The 23123-nt window shown below is 44.2% G+C and overlaps 1 long non-coding RNA gene across 1 annotated transcript; it reads left to right on the top strand.

Annotated features, from left to right (window-relative positions):
- Positions 1-11812: 11812 nt before the first annotated feature.
- On the top strand, positions 11813-14431 carry LOC120242593. The gene is made up of 3 exons (XR_005531115.1): positions 11813-12137; positions 13450-13540; positions 14291-14431. It is a non-coding gene; the product is annotated as an uncharacterized LOC120242593 (long non-coding RNA).
- Positions 14432-23123: the final 8692 nt, after the last annotated feature.

Raw genomic sequence — 23123 nt, 5'->3', positions numbered from 1 at the left:
TTCTATCATTTATTCTTTCATCTCCTTGTCAATAAATGCTTCCTGAGCACTTACTCCAGCCAAAGAGCAGCTTTAAATCTCTTCTAAAACATCATGGAGACTAAGAAACAAACAAGGAAGAGAGAAAGAGACAGAGGGAGGGACGGACAGAGAGAGAGGCAGGCCGGAAGGAAGAGAAATATAATTCTGGACTTTGAGATGAAAAGACAAGTTTTAGGCACCGGTATTGGGCTTGTGCCACCTCGTTCGGGAAGGAGGCAGCTTTAATAAAGGGGAAGAAGTACGTACTCTGACTGAACAGAGTCAGGAGGCAATGGTCCCTCTGCAGGAGCAGCTGAGCTGCTTCTAGAGACCGTCTGCAGGCCTTCCCAAGGGCTGTCGATCTGAAGGCAGAACAACTGGTCTCTGGCCTGGTTAAAACTGCCGAGTAGGAGAAAGAAGGAAGAATCCATAAAGGAGGCGTCAAAGTGCTTGAGAGGAGAGACTTAGCTGGCCTGGAGTTGGGAGCTCCAGACCGGAGTCATTTTATGGGTCTTCCGGCCCAGCCAGCAGGCACCCCTGGAAGCCACCAGCCCAGGACCCGACCGAAGTCAGTTTCTGTGGTTGTGACAGAGGCTGCCCACCTGAGTCTTCTCGAACCCACTCCAGAACTATGGGGGAATGTGCTTTCCTGAAGGTCGCCGCACAGGGTTGTCGTTTGAGGAAATGTATACAAAGTGCCTGGTACACGGGAAGCTCTCAGTAAATGATAATCATTTACTACTGATGATAACACGATCACTACCAATCAATGGTTCTTACGATCTTTTCTCATGTCCTGGCTAAGAGCAAGGTTTTCTAAGAAGCACCCAATGAATCTACAGAGAAGTTCTAATTATTTGGGGATTATAAGAGGATCCAGGACTCTGAATGTAAAGAGAACACCAAGTTAGGGATAGGGACACACAGATGAACTCAGTAAAATTGGTTGAATGGATAGCTCAGGGGGATTCTCTTCTAAATTCATGATTCCAGTAAGCACTTATGGAGACCTGCTCGGAGCAAGACACTGTGTTTGCTGCTGGAGCCACAGAGATGAACAAACATCTTGTTTGTCTTCAGAGAGCTCCTGGTGCAAGGGTGGAAAGCCATGGTACCTATAGGGTCTGGTCTGGTGATGTAAATGAGGGAAGTGGACCAGGTGTGAATAAGGAACCTGGGTAAAAGAAATATTTTCTTTTCTTCTTTCATCCACTGGGGAAAAAAAACCAACCACAATATTGCAAGAGTTATGACAAATGGCTCTGAGATGAGGCTTTAATGCAAAGACAATAGAGCATGGTGGGGACTGTGGAGAAATAGAGAAGCAATGCTCTCTCTGAAGGGGACCACTGCCAGAAGGGTGGAGAACCACGCCATCTTCCTGGATTTCCAGTGTATCAAGAGAAGCCAGAAACTGGAATTTTTTGTTTTTTTGCGCAATCTCTTAATTTTTAATTTTTGGCAATGAATGCAAAAAAAAATTTTAAAAACACCATGTGGGCCCTAAAAAAGTGCAGGCCAAATAAAATATAATTCTGTCTGAATGCCAGATCTGAGTCTGAGGGTCCAGTGTATGATCTCCAGTCCAATTGGAAAGACAGATGGGTGTTTGGGCAATCTCAACACAGCTTGATAAGTGTTCAGATGCCAAGATGTGACGGGGACACAGAAGAGGAGGTGGCCGGGTGGTCTTTGAGGAGGAGAGGATGCCCGACCTGAGTCCTAGAGGAAGTGCCAGGTGGGCACCTGGCCAGGGAACGGGGGTTGGGCGAGCCAGTGGGAGGGAATGGTATAGGGGGGTTCAGTGGTCAGGAGCCCAGCAGACTGACAAAGCCCAGGTGTCAGATGGGGGTGGGGAGCAGGAAGACATGATGGGGAGGTGGGCAGGGATAGATGGAGAGTGGCCTTGACCTCATCATCTGTATTTAACGATTTCTTAATTTTCCCTCATTATAATTTCTGCTGTTTTTAATAGAAAACCGAAGGTTGTGTCTTTGCCCCCCCGAACAGCCATTTCCTGCGAGATGAAGAAGCTTTTTCAGCTCTCAAAGTTGACAACACCCCTCTTTCTCCTTTCCCCGCTTGGGCTCACCCTCATCTGTGTCTCATTCTGACCCCTCCAGTATTAAAGAAAATAAATACTTTTGACCTTTGTCGGAACACCTTGGACTTGCCAGAATAAAAAGAAACAATTTGCACCGGAGGAAATGACCCTGTTCTTCCCAAAGGGCTCTTTCTCTGCATCCAGAGCCAAATGCAGTTCTGATTCAGAGACCACAGGGGTGGCCAGCAGGGCCCGGGATTGGAAGACAGGAGCCCATTCTGGTCCTGGTCCTGGGGACGGACTCCTTGCATAGATGCAGATCAGACCATGCCGCCCGTGCCCAACCTGCAGCAGCAGGTGGTTTGGATGGTCTCCCAGAACCTTCTCCATCAAGGCTCAGGGCTCAAATCTCTTGCACATAGAGTCAATCTGGACCTGATGTGTCACCATCTAACCAGCGTGTGCTGCATGTCAGGCACTACGCCGGCCACTTGTCATACATGATTTCATGTAATCCTCATAAAACTCTCATCCCACTTTATAGGAAAGGGAACTGAAGTCTAGGAGAGTTGTCCCAAATGGTGAACTGATATGTGCAACCTCCAACACCGTGTTATTTGAAACAAAATGGTAGTTTACTCTGATGGTGAGTTCTGTGTGTCAACCCGCCTGGGCTAAGGGATGCCCAGAGAGCTGGTAAAATGTTATTTCTGGGTGTGTGTGAGGGTATATTTGGAAATGATGAGCATCTGAATCAGTAGATTGAATAAAGATCAGCATCACCAGTGTTGGGGGGCGGAGATCTCTCAGTCTGTTGATGGTGAATTTGCTCCCTCCGCCTGAGCTGGGACATCCATGTTCTCCTGCCCTTGGACACTAGCACTGGTGCTCAGGTCTTTAGACTCAGACAGTCTGCTCCCTGGGTTCTCAGGCCTTTGGACTGGAATGGAATGTTCCCGTGCTGGCTTTTGTGGTTCTCTAGCCACAGACATGAGATTGTGTGTCAGCCAATTCCTGCAATAAATCTCTCTCTTTCTCCCTTATACGGACACGTACATATACACATATCTGTTGTCTGTCTGTACACATCTGTCACCCATTGGTTCGAAGTCTCTGGAGAGCTCTGCAAGTACGTTCATGTGATAACATATCAAACAGCACGGGAGAGCTTCCCATGGAAAGCAAACTCGTGCCCATTTCCCAACTCCCTTGGGGCAATCTCTTTTATCATTTTGATTTTCTGGTGATTATCTCTCTACATATAAACAATAGCCAGACAATATTTATTGTCTATAAAGTTTACTTATCCTCCGTGCTTTCTCCCAGTGTTGATATTTATATACTTATTTGTACTTCTCATTTCTCTTCATAAATTCAATAAACATCACCTCTATTTTCCTATTCCATCACATGGACAATCCCTTTTGATGACTCACTTTCTTTCTCTCTTAATTTAGTTTCTCATTAGTTAACATATAGTGTAGTAGTGGTTTCAGGGGTAGAATTTAGTGATTCATCACTTACATACAACACCCAGTGCTCATCCCAACAAGTGCCCTCCTTAATACCCATCAGTCATTTAGTCTGTCCCCTCACCCCCCACCCCTCCAGCAACCTTCAGTTTGTTCTCTATATTTAAGAGTCTCTTAGGGGTGTCTCAGTCACTCAGTCAGTCAAGCACCTGACTCTTGGTTTCAGCTCGGGGCATGATCTCATGGTTTCTTGTGTTCGAGCCCTGCATTAGGCTCCACACTGACAGTGCAGAGCCTATTTGGGATTCTCTCTCTCTCTCTCTCTCTCTCTCTCTCTCTCTGCCCCTCTCTCACTCATGCTCTCTCTGTCTCTGTCAAAATAAATAAATTAAATTGTAAAAAGTCTCTTATGGTTTGCCTCCCTCTCTGTTTTTTATCTTATTTTTCCTTCCCTTCCCCTATGCTCATCTGTTTTGTTTCTTAAGTTCCATATATGAGTGAAATCATATGATATTTGTCTTTCTCCGACTGACTTATTGCGCTTAACTTAATACATTCTAGTTCTATCCACATTGTTACAAATGACAAGATTTCACTCTTTTTGATTGCTGAGTATTATTCCACTGTATATATATATGTATACATGTATATATATACCTGTGTGTGCGCTACCTATATATATAACATATGTATATATATACACACACAGACACCACATCTTCTTTATCCATTCATTCATTGATGGACATTTGGGCTCTTTCCATAATTTGGCTATTGTTGATAGCATTGCTATAAACATTGGGGTGCATGTGCCCCTTCAAATCAGTAGTCTTGTATCCTTTGGATAAATACCGAGTAATGCAATTGCTTGGTTGTAAGGTAGTTCTATTTTTAGCTTTTTGAGGAATCTCCATACTGTTTCCCAGAGTTGATACTTCACTTTCTAAGTTGAAGGCGCGCGCAGTACTTTTCTCTGCATCTTTCCTCCCTGCTTCTGTTTTCCACCTTTTGTCAGCCTGGTTGATTTCAAAAGTTCCCTTGGGGCGCCTGGGTGGCTTAGTCAGTTAAGCGTCCGACTTTCGCTTAGGTCATGATCTCGCGGTTCGTGGGTTCGGGCCCCGCGTCGGGCTCTGTGCTGACTGCCAGCTCAGAGCCTGAAGCCTGTTTCAGTCTGTGACTCCCTCTCTCTCTGACCCTCCCCTGCTCACGCTGTCTCTCTCTCTCTATTGAAATAAATAATAAAAAAAAAAAGTTCCCCACCCCCTTTTAGTTGAGTGTAGCCACGTGACTAGCGCTGGCCGGTGGCTTGTGGGAGGGAGTGAGACCTTTGTTACGCTAGGCTGGAGCACTTACCGGCTGTGTGAGTTTCCCAGCCCATACGCAGACACACATGCTCTTCTGCCGGCCGCCACACCTGCCACATGGAAGAGCCCTCATTAGTCTGAGTCCTGGGAGAGCAGAGAACCCTTACTGGTATACAGTCAACATGTAGTATGAGTGAGATGTGAGTCTTTGTTGTCCTAAGCCTCTGAGGATTTGGTGGTTATTTGTTTTTTTTTCTAAATTTTTTAATGTTTTGTTTATTTCTGAGAGGGAGAGAGGCAGCATGAACAGGGGAAGGTCAGAGGGAGAGGGACACACAGAATCCGAAACAGTCTCCAGGCTCTGAGCTAGCTGTCAGCACAGAGCCCAATGCAGGGCTTGAACCCGTGAACTGCGAGATCATGACCTGAGCCGAAGTCGGACGCTCAACCGACTGAGACACCTGGGCGCTTCTTGGCGGTTGTTTGTTACAGCAGCAGAGGTAAGCACATACTAACTTACGCAGTTAACATTATTATATTCTGTCCTGCAAATGCAGGCATAACTTTAATGTTTTCTCCATACTTTAAACAAAGATTCCAAAAAAAAACCAAACTTTCTCTGTCCTGGCAAGTCTGAAAATGTCTTTATTTACCCTCTTACTTGATTTTGTTTGGCTGTGAATAGAATTCTGGGTTAAAAATCTCTTTCAGAACTTTCAAGATACTGCATTGTGGACATCTGGCTTTTGACTTTGTTAAAAAAATTTTTTTAATGTGTTTATTTTTGAGAGAGCATGAGCAGGGAAGGGGTATAGAGAGAGGGAGACACAGAATTCAAAGCAGGCTCCAGGCTCTGAGCTGTCAGCATAGAGCCCGATGTGGGGCTCAAACTCATTGAGGGTGAGATCATGACTGGAGCTGAAGTTGGACGCTTAACCGACTGAGCCACCCACATGCCCCTGGCTTTTGACTTCTGATGAGAAATCTGACACTGGTCTGAGCTTTTTTCTTCATAGGTGAATATATTTTCAACTGATAAAAAACTTTTATAAATCTTTAAAACGTGTTGTGTCTGATTGAGTCTCTTAACTTTTTTCTCATGTTTTCTCTCTGTCTTTTCCATCTCTGTCTTTTTGTTCTATGCTGGGAGGACTTTCCTCAACTTTGACTTTCCACCATCTATCAGTTTTCACTTTAGCAATAATATAGGAGACATTTTAATTTTTATGTAAGTGTATCAAACAGAAACAAAAGCACGAATCATCAGAGTATAAATGGATGAATTATCACTGTCAGTAAACAACACCGAGTCAAGAAATAGATTCTTCTCAGAAGTTGTCGGCCCCCTGTGCTCTTCCCGACCCCCACCCCCACCCCTTTTCCCCCAGAGGTTACACATTCTTCTGTTCTAACACTGTTAGTTCCTTTTGTGTGTGTGTGTGTGTTTTAACTTTTAATGTCTATTTATTATTGAGAAGGAAAGAGAACAAGCAAGGGAGGGACAGAAAGAGAGAGAGAGACACAGAATCTGAAGCAGGGTCCAGGCTCTGAGCTGTCAGCACAGAGCCTGATGCGGGGCTTGAACTCAGGACCTGTGAGATTGTGACCTGAGCCAAAGTCAGATGCTTAACTGACTGAGCCACCCAGGCACCCCTAAGGATTTGTCCTCTTGAGGTTCCGGTTCAGTTTCCTCAGCTGTAAATTGGGAGTAAAGACATAAGTGAAAGAATGTGCTGGATTACAGGTGCCTAGTATGTGTTTGTGAAGTCTACACGGCCCATCGTGGCCCAAATCACTCTCACATATTTATCTCACTTCTGGCAAGATAGGGCACAAAAGTAGATAATATAGTCAATTAACCAGACAACTTGTGGTCATGGGATCTGATGTCAGGCAGACTGGGAGGTGAAAAGCCACTGAATAGGAAGAGGGACATTTTTTCCAGACACTGTATTTGACAACAAATGAGAATTCCTGACGTTACACGTCCTCACCAACATCTGGTGTTGTCAATATTCTGGAGTTTGACCCTTCTCAGGGTTGAGTGACGGTGTCTCATTGCATTTATTTTGCATTTCCCTAATGATGTATGATGTGAAACATATCTTCACATGCTTACTTGCCATGTATATATCATCTTTATTTTTTTAAGAGAGAGAGAGAGAAAGAGTGCAATCAGGAGAGAGGGGCAGAGAGAGAGAATCTCAAGCAGCCCCCACACTCAGCACGGAGCCCCACACAGGGTTCGATCCTACAACCCTGAGCCAAAATCAAGAGTCAGACCTTCAACTGACAGAACCGCCCAGGCGCCCCCTATATATCATCTTTGGTGACGTGTCTGGTAGGGTCTTTGATTTATTTCTTAATTGATTGGTTTTCTTATTGCTCAGTTTTAAAAGTTCTTTGCGTATCTTGGATCCCAGTCTTTATCAAGTATGTCTTTTGCAAGTATTTTCTCCTTCTCATTCTCTTCACATTGTCTTTTGCAGAGCAGTTTTAAATTTTAATGAAGTCCAGCTAATCAGTGATTTACTTCCTGAATTGTGCCATTGGTGTTCTATCTAAAAAGGCATCATCCCTCTCTCTCTCAAAATAAATAAATAAACATAGAAAAATAATGCCTGGGTGGCTTAGTGGGTTAAAGCATCTGACTTCTGATTTCAGCTCAGGTCCTCATCTCATGGTTGTGGGATTGAGCCCTGCATCAGGCTCTCCACTGATAGCTCAGAGCCTGCCTGGGATTCTCTCTCTCCCTCTCTCTCTCCTCCTCCCTGGGCACTTACGCACAGACGCTGTCTCTGTCTCTGTCTCTCAAAATAAATAAATAAACGTTTAAAAAGCCATCACCAGGGGTGCCTGGGTGGCTGTCAGTTGAGCGACTGACTTCAGCTCAGGTCATGATCTCACGGTTCTTGGGTTTGAGTCCCGCGTCGGGTTCACTATTATTATCAGAGCAAAGCCCACTTCAGAGCCTCTGTCTCCCTCTCTCTCTGCCCCTCTCCTGCTCGTGCTTTCTCTCCATCAGAAATAAATAAACATTAAAAATAAAAAGCCATCACCAGACCCAAGGTTTTCTCCTGTTATCTTCTAGGAGTGTGGGATACAGTATAGTTTTAATCTAACCTGTGGCTGTTGCGCTATGCACTTGGTTTCTGACAATGCCCTTGGCATATTGTCCTCTTATGGTCTGGGAAGTGTTAACATTCTGCAACCTTCTCCCCTTTATATTGCTGAGAAGGCAGCTTCAGCCCTGCATTTAAAACCTCCCAGTACTTATGTCTACCCGATTACTTCCCCTCTCTTTACAAGTCTTCTTATCAATTTCATTTGAGACTTACACTTCTGTAACCAAGATTTGTTTGAGTCTACACAGGCTTAGAAGCTGATGTCTTCTCTCCGAGGGGGATTACATTTACCAAGCGCATGGGACTGACGTGGAAAATCAGAATGTCAACGTATTCACTGATAACAAGAAATATAATTGCTAAGAAGACTGGAATCATCTCGTCAGCATGGCCAGCACATTCTTTCCTGAAGGCAGATCTAGGTGAAAAGCCAAATTGTACAAAGAAGGTGGCTTGGTGAGCATCTGATCATCCAGTTCTATTGATGAAGAGCCTACTGCATGTCAAATATTGTACCGGACACTAGGTGGAGAATAGTGAGTGAGAGAGACGGGGCTCTATGCTCACAGGTTTTAAGGCCCTGGGAGAAGACAGGCCCTGAACAGGTAAAAAAAAAATAAACCCTCTAGGTTAAAAAGACTGTACACCTTAGCCTCTGCTTCCTCCTTGAACCTGTGAAAATAACAGTACAGGAATTTTTTTATGTTGATTTATTTTTGAGAGAGAGAGACAGCATGAGCAGGGGAGGGGCAGAGACAGAGAGGGAGACAGAATCTGAAACAGCTCCAGGCTCTGAGCTGTCAGCCCAGAGCCTGACGCAGGGCTTAAACTCGGGAATGGTGAGATCATGACCTGAGCCGAAGCCAGACGCTTAACTGACTGAGCCACCCAGGCGCCCCGTCAGTACAGGAATATTTTTTTAAGGCAACACATGCAGACAGAGGTCTGCAAAGCATGGTCCACGGGCCAAATCTAGCCTGCTGCCTGTTTCAGTACAGCCTGTCCTGAGAATAGTCCTATATTTGCAAATGGCTAGAAAAAATCAAAACAAGAATAACATTCTGTGTGACACGTGAAAATGATATGAAAGTCAGATTTCAGTGTGCATAAATAAAGTTCTGTGGGAGCACGGCCATGCATTCCAATGCAGGTCCCGTGTATTGTCTACTGCTGCCCTCGCGCTACAATGACATAGTTAAGCAGGTGCAAAGGAGGCCATATGGCGTGCAAAGCCAAAAATATTTACTATCCGGCCCTTTACAGAAAAAAGAAAAGCCAACCCCTGTTCTAGAACAGCACCGTTCAATGGACCGTTCTGTGATGACAGAAATGTCACGTACCACCATCTGATACGGTAGCTGGCCACTAGCTCCACGTGGGTACTGAGTACAACTGAGGACCTGAAATTTATTTTTTTATCTTAATTAATTTAAATCTGAATAGCTGGCAGAAGCCGCTGTGTTGGATGGCCCAGTGGTCGACTATGACAGCAGGGCATCTGGGTTGGGAAACACCACATGTAGTGGAAGATTGGGCATCAGTGGGAAAGCAGAGGGATTAAGTGAAAGTTTCCATACGGAAGGTTGGCATACCCCACCCAGCCTTCTCCTTACAGGCTGCTTTCCTGACCTAGATTCCAGAATGTTGGCAGGGAGAATTACACTCTCCTAAAAAGAAGCTACAAGAACCATCTCTGGGGAATTTGACCAGCTCAAGAGGAAGAACCTAAAGATGGGTTGGGGGCTTCCTAAAAGTCATACTGAATTGGCCGTGTGGATAGACCTCCTGCCAATCACAGAGCATCTGATAAACTTTAGTCTAGGTCCCACCCTTCCATATGAGCAGACAGCCAGGGGCCCTCGTACATTTGAGGAACAATGTAAATGTGAAAGAGACCAAATAAACAGATGAACAGATCTAAGCAAAGATCTACGGGAACACATATTTTGTTAAATTTGGAGGTCTATGATGCCGGATGAGAAAAACGGTCCTTATTTTCACTGAGTTCAAGGTAGCATTTCCTTCACTTACAAACACAAGCAACAAACTAGTAGTAGTATTAGCAATTCCGGTGACTTCATCACCAATAGAAACCAGATATTGATTTTGCTATCATAAAGCTATTGTTGGAGTCATTTCATAAAATTGTTTATGCTCGTCACGACTTTGAAATGATGGTAGTCATTAGACACACTGCTAAATCTTCTAATATAGAAGCACATATGTCACTCTATGACAGATTTGTTTTTTAAATATTTTGATAACTGTGTTTTGATATAAATGATTTCCTTTGTAGTCCTGTGCATAGAAGTTTATTCGTTTAAAGATATTATGGTGAGGAAAGGTCCACAGTCTCCACCTGACTGCAGAGGGGTCCAGGGCACGGGGAGGGTTCTCTTTAGGAGGGATGGGGAATGGAGATACTAATCAGCAAGCACTATGCACCAGTTTAAACCTCATAATTCTAAGAGTAATTATTGTTATTTTGATAGCTTTCATTAGTACTTACAGTATTCATTGTGTCATTTCAGTGGAGTATTTGGAGGGAGGAGGGATGAATAGACATAATCAGCCCCCTTGACCCAAGAGTTCAGTTTTCTTTCCTAAAAATAGTACGCTCACATCATAAACAAATGAGAAAAGTACAAAGACAACAAAAATCACCTCCAACCCCACTACCTATTTGGTGAACATTGTTGTAGGCAGCATTGTGTGTGTACACACATAAAATACATATAAATCCACGCAAATATATAAACATCAGTATATGTATAAAGATGTATACGTAATTTTAGGGGAGCCCGGGTGGCTCAGTCCATTCAGCATCCGACTTTTGGTTTGGCTCAGGTCATAACCTCCCGGTTTGTGGGATCCAGCCCCAAGTTGGCTCCAAGCTGACAACGCAGAGTCTTCTTGTGATTCTCTCTCTCTCCCTCTTTCTGCCCCTCCCCTACTCATGCACGATCACTTGCTCTCTAAATAAATAAATGTAAAATAAAATGAAAGAGATAGACATAATTTTTAACAAAACCAGAATCAAAGTACACATTTATTGTTGTTTTATTTTTTACTACACATTTATTATTATTATTGTATTTTTTACCCTTTGTTTATCTTCTATGGTAATAACAAGAATTGAGGGGGGGTAATTGTTTTCACCAGTAAGTTAAGGTCACTGAGACGCAGTTAAAGCCTGGTGCGTGATCACATGTGGTGAGAGAGAAATAAATCTCTTGGTCATCCAGAATGACTTACTCTTCAAGGACTTCATGTCTGTGAGGGGGGATCCCCGGAGTTCACCTGGGCTGAGAGAGCTTCATCCTCCAAGCTGCACTCGCCTAAAAGCTTGTGACCCAAAATCTTAGTGATTTTGGGGGAGTCTAGCTCAGGTGTAGGTGACCCATATGCCAAGTCCCAACAGAGATCCGCTGAGAAACTTCAACTGAACTGTCACACTTGGAGGCAGGAATCTGGCACATCCTGGGCTCCTTTCTTTATCTGCATTCTGATTCCTTTGGGAAGCAAATGGGAGCAGTTCTTCTCATTAATTCCAAATACAGCCCTCCGTGGGCACCACGTGCTGCGGTGGACAGATGGAAAGCCATCCACACAAAGTCTGACCTCTTCATCCTGTGTGGCTTCCTGGAACTGGAGGAAGATGAGACAAAGTGGACTTCCTGAGGTCAGTCCCAGAGTTGATTTAATCTGCAGGATCCCAAAGCTTGGCAGGGCTACATCAGAATCACCTGAGAAGCCTGTTGAAAGCAGTGATGTCAAGGTTCTGATTCTAGAGTAGTGGATGTCAACCTTGGCTACTCATTAGAATCACCAGGGAAGCCTCTAAAAAAACAAAATGGCAGAGTAGTCATGTTATGGACTGAATGTCTGTATCTTCCCCCAAACTCATGTGTTGAAACCTCTCCCATCCCCTACCAATGTGATGGCATTAGGAGGTGGAGCCTTCAGGAAGATTCGATGAGGTCACAAGCAGGAAGGCCTTTAATGGGATTAGTGTCCTTAACAAGAGTCACCAGAGAGCTGTGCTTCCTCTATCTGCTCTCCGCCTTGTGAGGGTACAGCAAGGAGCTGGCAGTCTGCAGCCTGGGAGGGGGTCCTCACCAGAACCTGACCGTGCCAGCACCCTGATCTTGGACTTCCAGCCTCCAGGAGGGTAAGAAAGAAATTCCTGTTGTTTATCATAAGCCACCCAGTCTGTAACGTTTCTGTTAGAGCCATCGAGGAGCTACTGCTCAGATGAGGCGCTCGGAGCTCCTCCAGAGAAACACTGAAAAAGCAAGCAGAAACTGTCAGAACTAACTTTGTCAGAACTCTGGAAAACTGTCAAGGTTTATAGCAACCAAGTGACTGTGGAATGAAGGAAAAAGCAACTTGAAAACAGCTCAGTGCAAACAGGGGTGCCGTCTGAGGCAGAGTTGTGAACAGCCCAGCTGAGTGTTGAAGGAACACCCCAGCAGAGAGGCAGTCTGCAAATACTGAGTGGGGCATGTGTGTGTGTGTGTGTGAGAGAGAGAGAGAGGGAGAGAGAGAGAGATTCAAGTATAGTTGATATATGATGTTGTATTAGCTTCAGGTGTGCAACGTAGCGATTCACCCTCTCTATACATTATTCTGTGCTCACAGCGTAGCTACCATCTACTCCCATGCAACGCTCTTACAATACCATTGACTCTGTTCCCTATGCTGTGCTTTTCATCCCTGTGACTTATTCATTCCATGACTGGAAGCCTGTACTCCCCGGTTCCCTTCCCACCCATTGTGCCCACCCCCTTCCTCTGTGGCGGCGACCACTTCTGAGAGGTGTGTTTTGTTTTGTTTTTAAAGTTTATTTATTTATTTTGAGAGAGAGAGAGAGAGAGCACCAGCTAGGGAGGGACAGAGAGAGAGAGAGAGAGAGGAGAGAGGATTCCAAGCAGGTTCCGTGTTATCAGTGTGGAGCCCGACACAGGGCTCGAACCCATTAACTATGAGATCATGACCTGAGCCTAAATCTAGAGTCGGACACTTAACTGACCAAGCCACCCAAGGCGCCCCTTGTTTGTTTGGTTTTTAGTTCCTGGTGTCCGAGGAAATCTCTGTCAAAACTCAGTGGAACATGAGCTAAAGGAACAGAGAGATGAGTGACTGTATGGGAGCTTATGTTAATGTGCTCTAGCCGCGGTAGGAAGCTAATGCAGCGCCCACTGAATGTTAGCTCTGGCTATTGGGGAGGGACTTCAGCTTTATGTCACCCGTGGTTAGTGTGTTCAATAAATACTGATCACAATAGAAATAATGAATACTAGAACTCTCCGGAAGCGGTGTATCAGGATGTCTGTTCCATTTCTGCTTGGCTGTTGGCATCTGAAGCATCTGAACATACTTTGTTCATTTTTTTTAATTAAAAAAAAATCTGAACCAGTTACTTTATTCCATTCCGTAGGCCTAATTCTACACTTTGGTGAAAGTTAATAATTTTTTAACAGGTAGAGGCGACGGTGAAATGGAACACACCCCAGGTTGGGAGTCCCAAGGCGGGACCCCGCTCTCAGCACCACCTCTGTCTGGCTGTGTGACGTAGGTCATCTTGCCTCCCCTCTTTGGGTTCCATTTTCACTGTTTGGAAAATGAGGGAATTAGATCAATAATAACTCCCATGTGTCACATGCCTACAATGCAGTTTATACATATGGTCTCATTGGAGCCACACAAAAACTGTGCAAGGTATCACCCCCATTTTATGGTTGAGAAAACTGAGAGTGACTTGCCCAAGGTCACTGTGTATCAGGCAGAGCTGTGACTTAAAACCAGGACTGTTTGATAAGCACCTGTACCTTCCACATTTCGGAGGTCAACACTGTCCTTACAGAACAAGTTTATGTGGTGCCCGGTTTTCTCTGTACATCATAGTGACGTTGGTGGCTCTCTCTGGCTTCCCGCTTGAGGGCTCTGGAACCTGGTCCATCTCTTGTGTTTCTGAGAACCTCTGACTCAGCCCTTTGGAGACTTTCCTCACAACCATCTACTCCCCATCTCACCTCTGTGACAGACACTACTAGATGCCAAACCAATGTCTGGTCTCTCCTTTTTACTTCGTAACAGAATCCTAATTTTGTTTGAGTAACATGTGCCCAGTTAAAAATACCTGCCCACACTCCCTTGCAGCTACAGGTGGTCCCCTGACCCAGTTCTGACCAATGAGATGTAAGTGGACATTTGGGTGGGGCTTCTTGGGAATCTATCTTCTTCGCACTAACAGGTGGGGGAAGTCAGCAAGCACAAGCCTTTTCCTTATTCCCTTTGTTTTTATCCTTGCCTGGAATGTAGGTGAGGTTTCTGGGAGTGGAGCAGCCATCTTGTGACTATGAGGGTAGTGCCACCTGCTAAGGATGGCAGAGCAGGGAGACTGAAGAAACTTCTTTGTAATCAGTCCTCTCTAGCAGCCTGGATTGCCTAGACTCCTTGTCACATGAGAAAAATAAAGCTTTACGTGGTCAGATTTCTGTTCTGTCAAGTTCATACAACCCTAACTGACAAGTTCTCTGAGAAGAGTCTCTCCTCTGCCCTGTAGGCCTGACATGTGGCCTTAATAAGCACCTGTGGTGACTCAAAAATAGACCTGGGGGAAGAGAAATTGGCCATGGCTGTGATTCTGAACTTGCTGAGCCATCACCTGTTCAATCCATGCTCTGAAGAAGCGTCTGTTAATTACACTGTCCTCGGCCAGCCAGAGCGCAGGAGGCTGCGTGAGTGTGTTCTCAGGGAAGCACAAATATAGCTCTGTCTCCTTCATGGCTTTTGCTGAGTGTGCAGCTTCAGCGTGTCTGGCAGCCCCAGCAAAGAATGGGGACGCTTTTCCTGGGAGCCTGAAGAAGGTGCTAGAAAACAGGGATGCTGGCAAGGCCTGGCTCAGGGAAATAGGATCTTCCCTCCCACCTCCTGCAAGGTGAGTCTTATACCTCCTAGTTAGCAGGTGACAAGACTTGATTGAGGTCCACTCTGAGGCTCAGAGACTGGAGTGACCATGTGTCAGTCTGAGTATTTGGTTGCATGCAACAGAAATGGACTCTGTGTAGCTGGAGAAAACAAATAGTGTGGGGGGAGAACACAGGATGACTCTCAGAATTTCCGGCGAAGCTGAAACACCAACTTGAACAAAGGGAACCATAGTTCCAGGTGGTCTGGATGGCAGAACCCAGCACTGGGATGACATCGCTTGGATAATGCACCCACCCCACAATTCCAGAGGGCAGGATGCCTTGACTGACCATCTTTCTAGATGGTGTTGAAAAAAGTGGTTTTCCTGGGGCTCCTGACTGCCTCAGTTGGTGGAGTGTGCAGCTCTTGACCTTGAGGTTGTGAGTTCAAGCCCCATGGCAGGTATAAATAAATTTATTGCTTACATAAATTAATTTTTTAAAAATCTGAAAAAGAAAAAGAAAAAAGTGGTTTTCCGGAAGCTACCAGAGGGTTCAAGTACCAGAAGAATAGCAAGAGGTGTTGGGTGGCAAAATAAAAAAAAAAAAAAAAGTCCATTGCAGGTAGTAGAGAATTGGTCAAGGGGATGGGTTTGAGGAGCTGGCTGACCTTAGTTAAGATCTTAGCTCTGCCATTTGGCCAAACCAATTAGCCTCTTAAGTTTCAATTTCCTCATCTGTGTGTAATGAGGATGAGTCACATTCAAATCTACTAGAACATAAGCTTTTTGTCCCCCACCCCCTCCAAATGTTCTATCCCCAGTACCTAGCAGAGTGCATGGCTTGTAGCTGATGCTAAGTACATATTTATGGAATGAGTGAATGAACTCTGCATTTGCCCCAGAATACCTCTTATGGAGGGAGCTATTTTGTTGCAAATATAATGTGATAGGTGCTTGAAGTGGAAAGTGAGCACCCCTGCTTCCTCACTGCCTCCCTCCGGGGAGGGAGGAGAAGGAAGAGAAATCTGGACAGACGCTTGCGGCAGATAAACGCACGTCCACTCTGCAGACTCTTCCCCTGACACACTCCCCACCAGCACGCTGACCTGCTTACTCACTTCAGTCACTCTGCCCTCGTCCTCACAAGCGAGGCTCTTTCACTGAAAACAACAATCCCACGTTGAGTGCAGGATAGATTCATTCTAGCAATCTCCAGGACTTCCTGGCATAATGTTGGCGTGTTATGCACTGCTGATAGGTTTGATGGGTTAAGAAGTCTAAAGTCACCACGCCCCTACATTTCCCAGTGAATCACCCATGACACAGAGTGGCAAACAGAATAAAAACACAGCCCTGGAGAATGTGTGCATTGTTAAAACAAAACACACACCCGGCAGGACAGCACTGGTGAAATGAATGCATTTCGACTTTCTCAGTCATGTTTTCATTCACCAATCTCAACAAGATGAAATTCTGAGTAGTTTTGTTCCCCAGGGCACTGTAGAAATACAAAGCATAAAAGAAAGAGACCAACTTTGAAGAAATAAGGATTTGGGTATCCTTGGTCCCTCCAATAACCAGCACCTTTGTCATATTTGTTGTCACCCTCAGAATTCCACCATCACCATGACCCCCAGTTACCACCATCACCTCCAGCTGCCATCAATACCGCCACCAACAACCCAGCCAACCCCAGTGTTGCCAGAAGCAGCAGCAGCACCACCACATCTACCACTTGTAGTATTTCCATCTCCATCATCTTCACCATAAAAGTTATCATCAATATTGTTTTCACTACATAGTAAATGACACTGGGTGCCCTTCACCAGGCTGGTGCCCTCATCTCCTAACTGCCGTGAGAGTTGGTTGCTCACAGCTCATGGCTACCCCCTTCTGAGAATTCGCCTCAGCCAATGGAACTTCCTTGACAGGAAATGCCTGCGAATTTGTGCCCCGGAAGTCAGCCTGTACCCAATGACCAACTAACTGGATGTACAAGTCCCCCACCGCCTTGCCTCAGGCTGCGACAAGTCTCTTTGGAATTAGGCAGTGGCTAGACTTGAGCTGAACCCATATTTTTTGCCTGCCTTTCTCTCTTTGCCTACCCTGTTCTTGGAGAAATTCCACCTTGCACAGTGGTATGCTAGAGCTGGCCAGCTCTAGCTCATGAGGGTCAACTGCACACTTTCTTCTCAACTCTGTTGAGTGCCATTGCGTTGATGGCCTGGAATCAGACATGGTGGGAGTACTTACACCATGGAAACTGGCAAAAAAACACATTTTTTGTTATTGTTTATTTTGAAGCGCTAGTTGTTAAATACTTGCTGGCATACCAATGGACACGGGTCAGCCATACAATTCCAAACGCTTGTTGGAATGCCAGCCCTAAGTTGTCACTTAAGGGGCTGAGGTAGACTCCTACTCCTGGGGGCACTTATCCATAAGCTACTAGTGGCATATGAATTATGTGGTGAGAAAAAAATGGCTTAGGTCACCAGGTGTCTCGTGGAACTGGGTAATCAATAAGTTGTGTCCAGTTGGCAAGAAGAATTGAATAATGCTAATAATCATAGCTGCTGTTTATTGAACACTAAGCTAAATTTGTTTTGTGCTAAGCACTCTGCATGAATTATTCTTGTATAAATCTTATAATACTACTTGCAGGAATATTATCACTCCATTTTATCAGATTGAACCAGCTCAGGGAAGTAAAGTCCTTGCCTAAGGCCACAAGAATTAGGTGCAAGAATTAGGATTTGACCCTCAGTCTTTTTGACTCCAGAGCCTGTATTCATAGCCACTTGTGAAACATATCTGGGGGTCCAGATAGGCAAAAGCCACAGGCGCAATGATGGTAGGAGTGAGTAGAAACTAGATTAAGGTGAACGTGCTCATCAGGACACCTTGGTTTCAAGTTGCAAAAACTAAACTTGAATCAGCTTCAATAAAAAAAAAAGGATTCTTCAGGGGCACCTGGGTGGCTCAGTCTGTTAAGAGTCCGACTTTGGCTCAGGTCATTATCTCACAGTTTGTGGGTTTAAGCCCCGTGTCAGGCTCTGTGCTGACAGCTAGCTCAGAGTCTAGAGCCTGCTTCAGATTCTGTATCTCCCTCTCTCTCTGACCCTCCCCTGCTCACACTGTCTCTCTCTCTCTCTCTCAGAAATAAATAAAAAACATTAAAACAAAAAAAGGATTCTTCATTGGCTCAAATCTATTCTTAGGAGGAACGAAACTAGAGCTGGCCTTAGGGCTGATTGGAAGAAGAGTCTGGAATCCAAAACCATGCAATTCTCTCTCTCTCTCTCTCTCTCCTTTCCCTTTTCCCCTCTCACCTTTGTTTCTCTTTGCATCCTAGCTGGACGCATCCTAGGGAAAGGCTGTCCCAGCTACCCTGGGCCTTTGGTACCAATGGATTGCAGAGGATAATTGTCCAAGGTATCCAAAGGGTGGTGGCATCCTGAACCCAGAATTCATGCCAGGTGACTCTCTGATCAGTGAGGAGACACAGAGCTTAGGAAGATGAAAAACGTTATGGATAGTGGGTAGTCACCACAGCTCATCATCATCTTTCCCCGTGATTAGAATTCCCATACTTGACCACGGTTCTTCCCAAGCAGGAGGTGGTGTGAAATGGAGGAGAGAGAGTGTAGGTTTGGTGTCACAGAGATCTAATTTCACACCGTGGCTTTCCCGTGCCCACCCAATACATTGCCTGAGAGATATTTGATGGTTAACTGGTAGTGTGGCTTTGGGCAAAGTCCCTTCACTTCTGTGAATCTGAATTTGCCCAAGTAGGTTGTGGAGATGATCATCATACTTAGTTGGCAGCACTGTGAACGTGACACGAGTGAGGTGTAAGCAGAGATGGTGCTTGGTTGGTGTTAGTTCCCACATCCACTCGCTTTCCCAACAGAATCAGCCCTCTTTCATTAGGTCATTTCTGACTAGGCTGGTGGGGTGGCTTCTACTCTTACCCAGGGATACGGGGGAAGGGAAATATATTATATGAAAACTATATGGATGCGGCTCTAATTCTTTGCTCTGCCAGCAGTTACATAAATCCCAAAGTCATCTCTATCTTTTCCTGCCACTCTGGCTGGCCTCCAGACCAATTAAACATTGATGGTGCAGCTATACTTATCTCCATCTCCCTCTCCCAATCAAGACTTGGACATCAATTCTCTCTTTCAAATAAAAAATTTAACCCTCACATTTTTGGAGTTCTTCGGTTTATGAAGCACTTCCAGACTCACTGACTTCACATACTTATTATAGGAGTTAAGCAATATGGAAAAGTACAAAGAAGAAAGTGAGAAAGTCAAGTGATCAAGGTCAACATCACAAATGGTTGCCATATTACGGGCCCCTGCTATGGTGTGACAGGAAGAGCACATCACTACCCCCAAACCTATAATCTTGGTCTAATCATGAGAAAATGGAGACTAGCCAACATTGAGGATATTCTACAAGATCTCTGACCACTACTCTTTGAAAGTGTCAAGACCATAAAAGACAAGGAAAGAGCGAGAACCTGTCATAGGCCAGAGGAGAGGTGACATCTGAATGCAACATGGTATCCTGGTTTAGAAACTGGAACAGAAAAAGGACATCAGTGGAAAAATTGGACAATCCAAATGAAGTCTGTAGTGTAGTTAATCATATCATGCATATTACCCTGTTAATTTCATTTTGATAAATGTCCCATGCTTATGTAAGGATGTTAATATTAGAGCAAGTTGGGTGAAGAGTAAATGAGATGGTACCTTCTGCACTATCTTTGTAGCTCTTCTGTAAGTCTACAATTACTTCCAATTTAAAAGTCTAAAAACAAAACTGAAAGCACCTGAATTTTGCATAATTCAAATGAAATGGCCGTCATGCCCAACATCTTTCAATGCGTGTACACAGATAATCAGGAATAACTTTATCAAAATTGTTTCATATTATAATACTTTTATAATTATTATAATTTTAATTTTGAGAGATATTTCATATATTGGACTGGGATTTAATAAAATTTTTATAGATGAAGGAATATCTGAACTTTAGGTAGCTCTTTTCCCACCAAAAACAATATTAGTTCATCAAGGACCCCTCTGGAAAACATTAAGAGGTTGCAGCCATTATTGTTTTTAAGTAACATTTCAATTTCAGATAGCGACTATCTGCAATGAAACATTGGCATTGTTTTTTTAAAAAATGTTTAGTGTTTATTTATTTTTGAGAGAGAGCAAGACAGAGTGAGAGTGAGGGAGGGGCAGAGAGAGAGACACAGAATCTGAAGCAGGCTCCAGGCTCTGAGCTGTCAGCACACAGCTCAATGCGAGGCTTGAACTCACGAACCGAGAGATCATGACCTGAGCCGAAGCCGGATGCTCAGCTGACTGAGCCACCCAGGTGCCCTGAAACATTGGCACTGTTATACTTTTACCCACCCCTTTCCCCCAAACTTCCCATTTTGCATTAATTATGTTATTATGTTTACATTGCTGGGTGAAGCAGTTAGAGATTGCTTTTAGTCATGAGTTACAGAAAACAGTAGCTTAAATAAATAAGTAGTGAAGAGTTAGACAGTTGCTGCCTCTGGTTCAGGGACTCAAGAATTCAGGATTGGGGTCTCTGCAGGTCTCTTGGGGTTTTCCTCATGATTACAAAACAGCTGCTGCAGCTCCAGCCACCATGTCTCTATTTCACTAAAAGAAGAAGAAAATGGCTCTCTTAAGAAAGCTCTCCACAAATTCCTAGTCTGTTTCATTGGCCGTAACTGTGTTATCCACCTCCCCTAGTGGCAACAGAGGCTAGGAAAGGTGGGATTTTTTTTTTTTTTTTTTAACTAGGTACATTTGATGGACCCAATCTAAATTGGTATTTCTTAGTAAGGAAGGAAGAGCTGCTAATTCTCACAGTTATTTTTTCTCATTCTATATTTAGGCATATTTAATACTTATAGGTAATCTTATATACCAAAGCTTCTTTGTGCCTAAATTCTTTATTTTGATCCACTTCTTGGTTGGCAGGGTTTCATTGCCAGGGATGAGCTGAGGCTCAGGAAGCAGCCCCAAAAACCTGCCTTGCATCCCCTCTCATTTCTCCACCGCCCTGGAATCAGACTCTAAATGGAAAGAGAGAGTCGAGAGGGCCCTAACCTGGCTCCCTTATCCAGGCAAAAGCTGTCCCTTTAAAAGAGAGAGGAGGCAGAGCTGGCTTACTGCTGCCAGAAGAGGCTGATTGACAGCCAGTGTGCTCCCCGGAGGCCTGATGTCATTGCCAGTGAGCAACAAGGCATCTGACGACTGGTAGAAGAATGAGGAGTCCAGGAGCCATTGCTGTGACTGGGGTGGCTCTGTGTGCCCCCCCCCCCCCCCCAGCAGGCATTTAAAGTTGCAGGAATTGATCCATCCCAGGCTCTTCAGGGCCTCTCTCTCAGCCTTACCCATTAGGCAGGGCGGGGCTCTGGGCTTCTCTCCTCCATTCTCTCTATCCTTGGAACCATGGCGTCCTGCCTGCAAGACTAGACTGCAGTTCCAGAATCTCCAGTCCACCCCCAGAGTGCCAGGTCTGGACCACACCTGGCCCTCAAGTGCATGCTTTCCTTCTCCTCTCCCCTCAGATGATGAACTTGACACTATTTTTTTCCTAATTACAAAGGTAATACAGACATTGTATAAAAAAAAAAAAGAAAGAAAGTACCAGTTGACTCTTGTACATCGCTGACCCCCACGCAGTTGAAAATCACATGTAACTTTTGACTCCCCCAAAACTTAACTGCTAATAGACTACTGTTGACTGGAACTCTTCTTGATAACATAAATGGTTAATTAACACATATTTTGCATGTTGTATGTATTATATACTGTATTCTTACAATGAAGTGAGTTAGAGAAAAAGTGTTATTAAGAAAATCCTAAAAAAGAGGAAATAAATTTACAGTATTAGACTGTATGTATTAGAAAACATCTGTGTATATATGCACCTATGCAGTTCATGGTCAACCGTACAGAACAATATAAAGAATAAAGTGAAAATTATCCTTAGCAACAGTCACTGGTAACATCCTTCTGTTCTTTTCCTTTAAGACTTTTCCTATACATTTACCTATTTTTTTCTTTTTTAGAGAAACCTAACTTATATAAAGCACACACATTTTAATTATACAACTGGATTAATATTTATGTATGCATACACCATTGTTACCCCAGCCCAGATCAAGATTTAGAACATTTCCTGCACCCTAGCAGGCTTCCTAATTGACAACCCCTTCCCTTAATCTTGATCACCATAGTCCAGTCTTTCCTACTTTTGAATTTCATAAAAATGGTATAGATGCATTTTTAAAATTAAAATGGGACATGGCTGTTTTACATTTTTTTCAGTTCGTATATCATGAATATTTCCGTCATAATTTTTGCCAAACTTCTTTTTAATGACTGTGTTTTATCATCCGATTCTACATGATTTATTTAATTATCCTTCAATTCTTACACAATTAAGTTTATTTCTGAGTTTTTGCTATTTTATTTTATTTTTATTTTTATTTTTTTTATATTTTTATTTATTTGTAGGAGAGAGAGAGAGACAGCGTGAGCAGGGGAGGGTCAGAGAGAGAGGGAGATACAGACTCTGAAATAGGCTCCAGGCTCTGAGCTGGCAGTCAGCACAGAGCCCAACGCGGGGCCCGAACCCATGAACCGCGAGATCATGACCCAAGCGAAAGTCGGACGCTCAACCGACTAAGCCACACAGGCGCCCCAGTTTTTGCTATTTTAAACAGTACTATGTAGAACATCACGTTTATACTTTTCCAGAACATCATTTTTATACTTTTATACTTTTCGATGTAGGATAGTGAGCTGGTTCAGAGCACGGAAAGAGATTTTTGGAGTGAAAGAGATCAGGGTTCAAGCCCTCATCAGTCACTTATTCAACAGGCTTGAATTTGTGCGATTTACAACTCTTTGTTGAGCCTCAGTTTCCCCACCTGAAATGGACATGGCAATCCCCATCTCACTGTATGTGGCTGCGAGGCCTGACTGAGGTAAGTGTAAAGAGCTTAGCATATTGCCTGGCACAAAGTGAACACCCAGTAAATGTTAAGCTGCTATTATTCATCTTTGTGTTCACTTCTAATTATTTCCTTAGGAAAAATTCCTAGAAGTAGAATTGCTGGATCAAAGAGTGCTTGTCTTTAGGGTTTTTAATACAGTCTGCCAAATTGCCCTCCAGATAAGCTGTGCCAATTCA

Source organism: Hyaena hyaena, unplaced genomic scaffold (genome assembly GCF_003009895.1).
Source record: "Hyaena hyaena isolate Hyena2069 unplaced genomic scaffold, ASM300989v1 scaffold_312, whole genome shotgun sequence".
NCBI lineage: Eukaryota > Metazoa > Chordata > Mammalia > Carnivora > Hyaenidae > Hyaena > Hyaena hyaena.
This window is presented reverse-complemented; position numbering and strand designations above follow the sequence as displayed.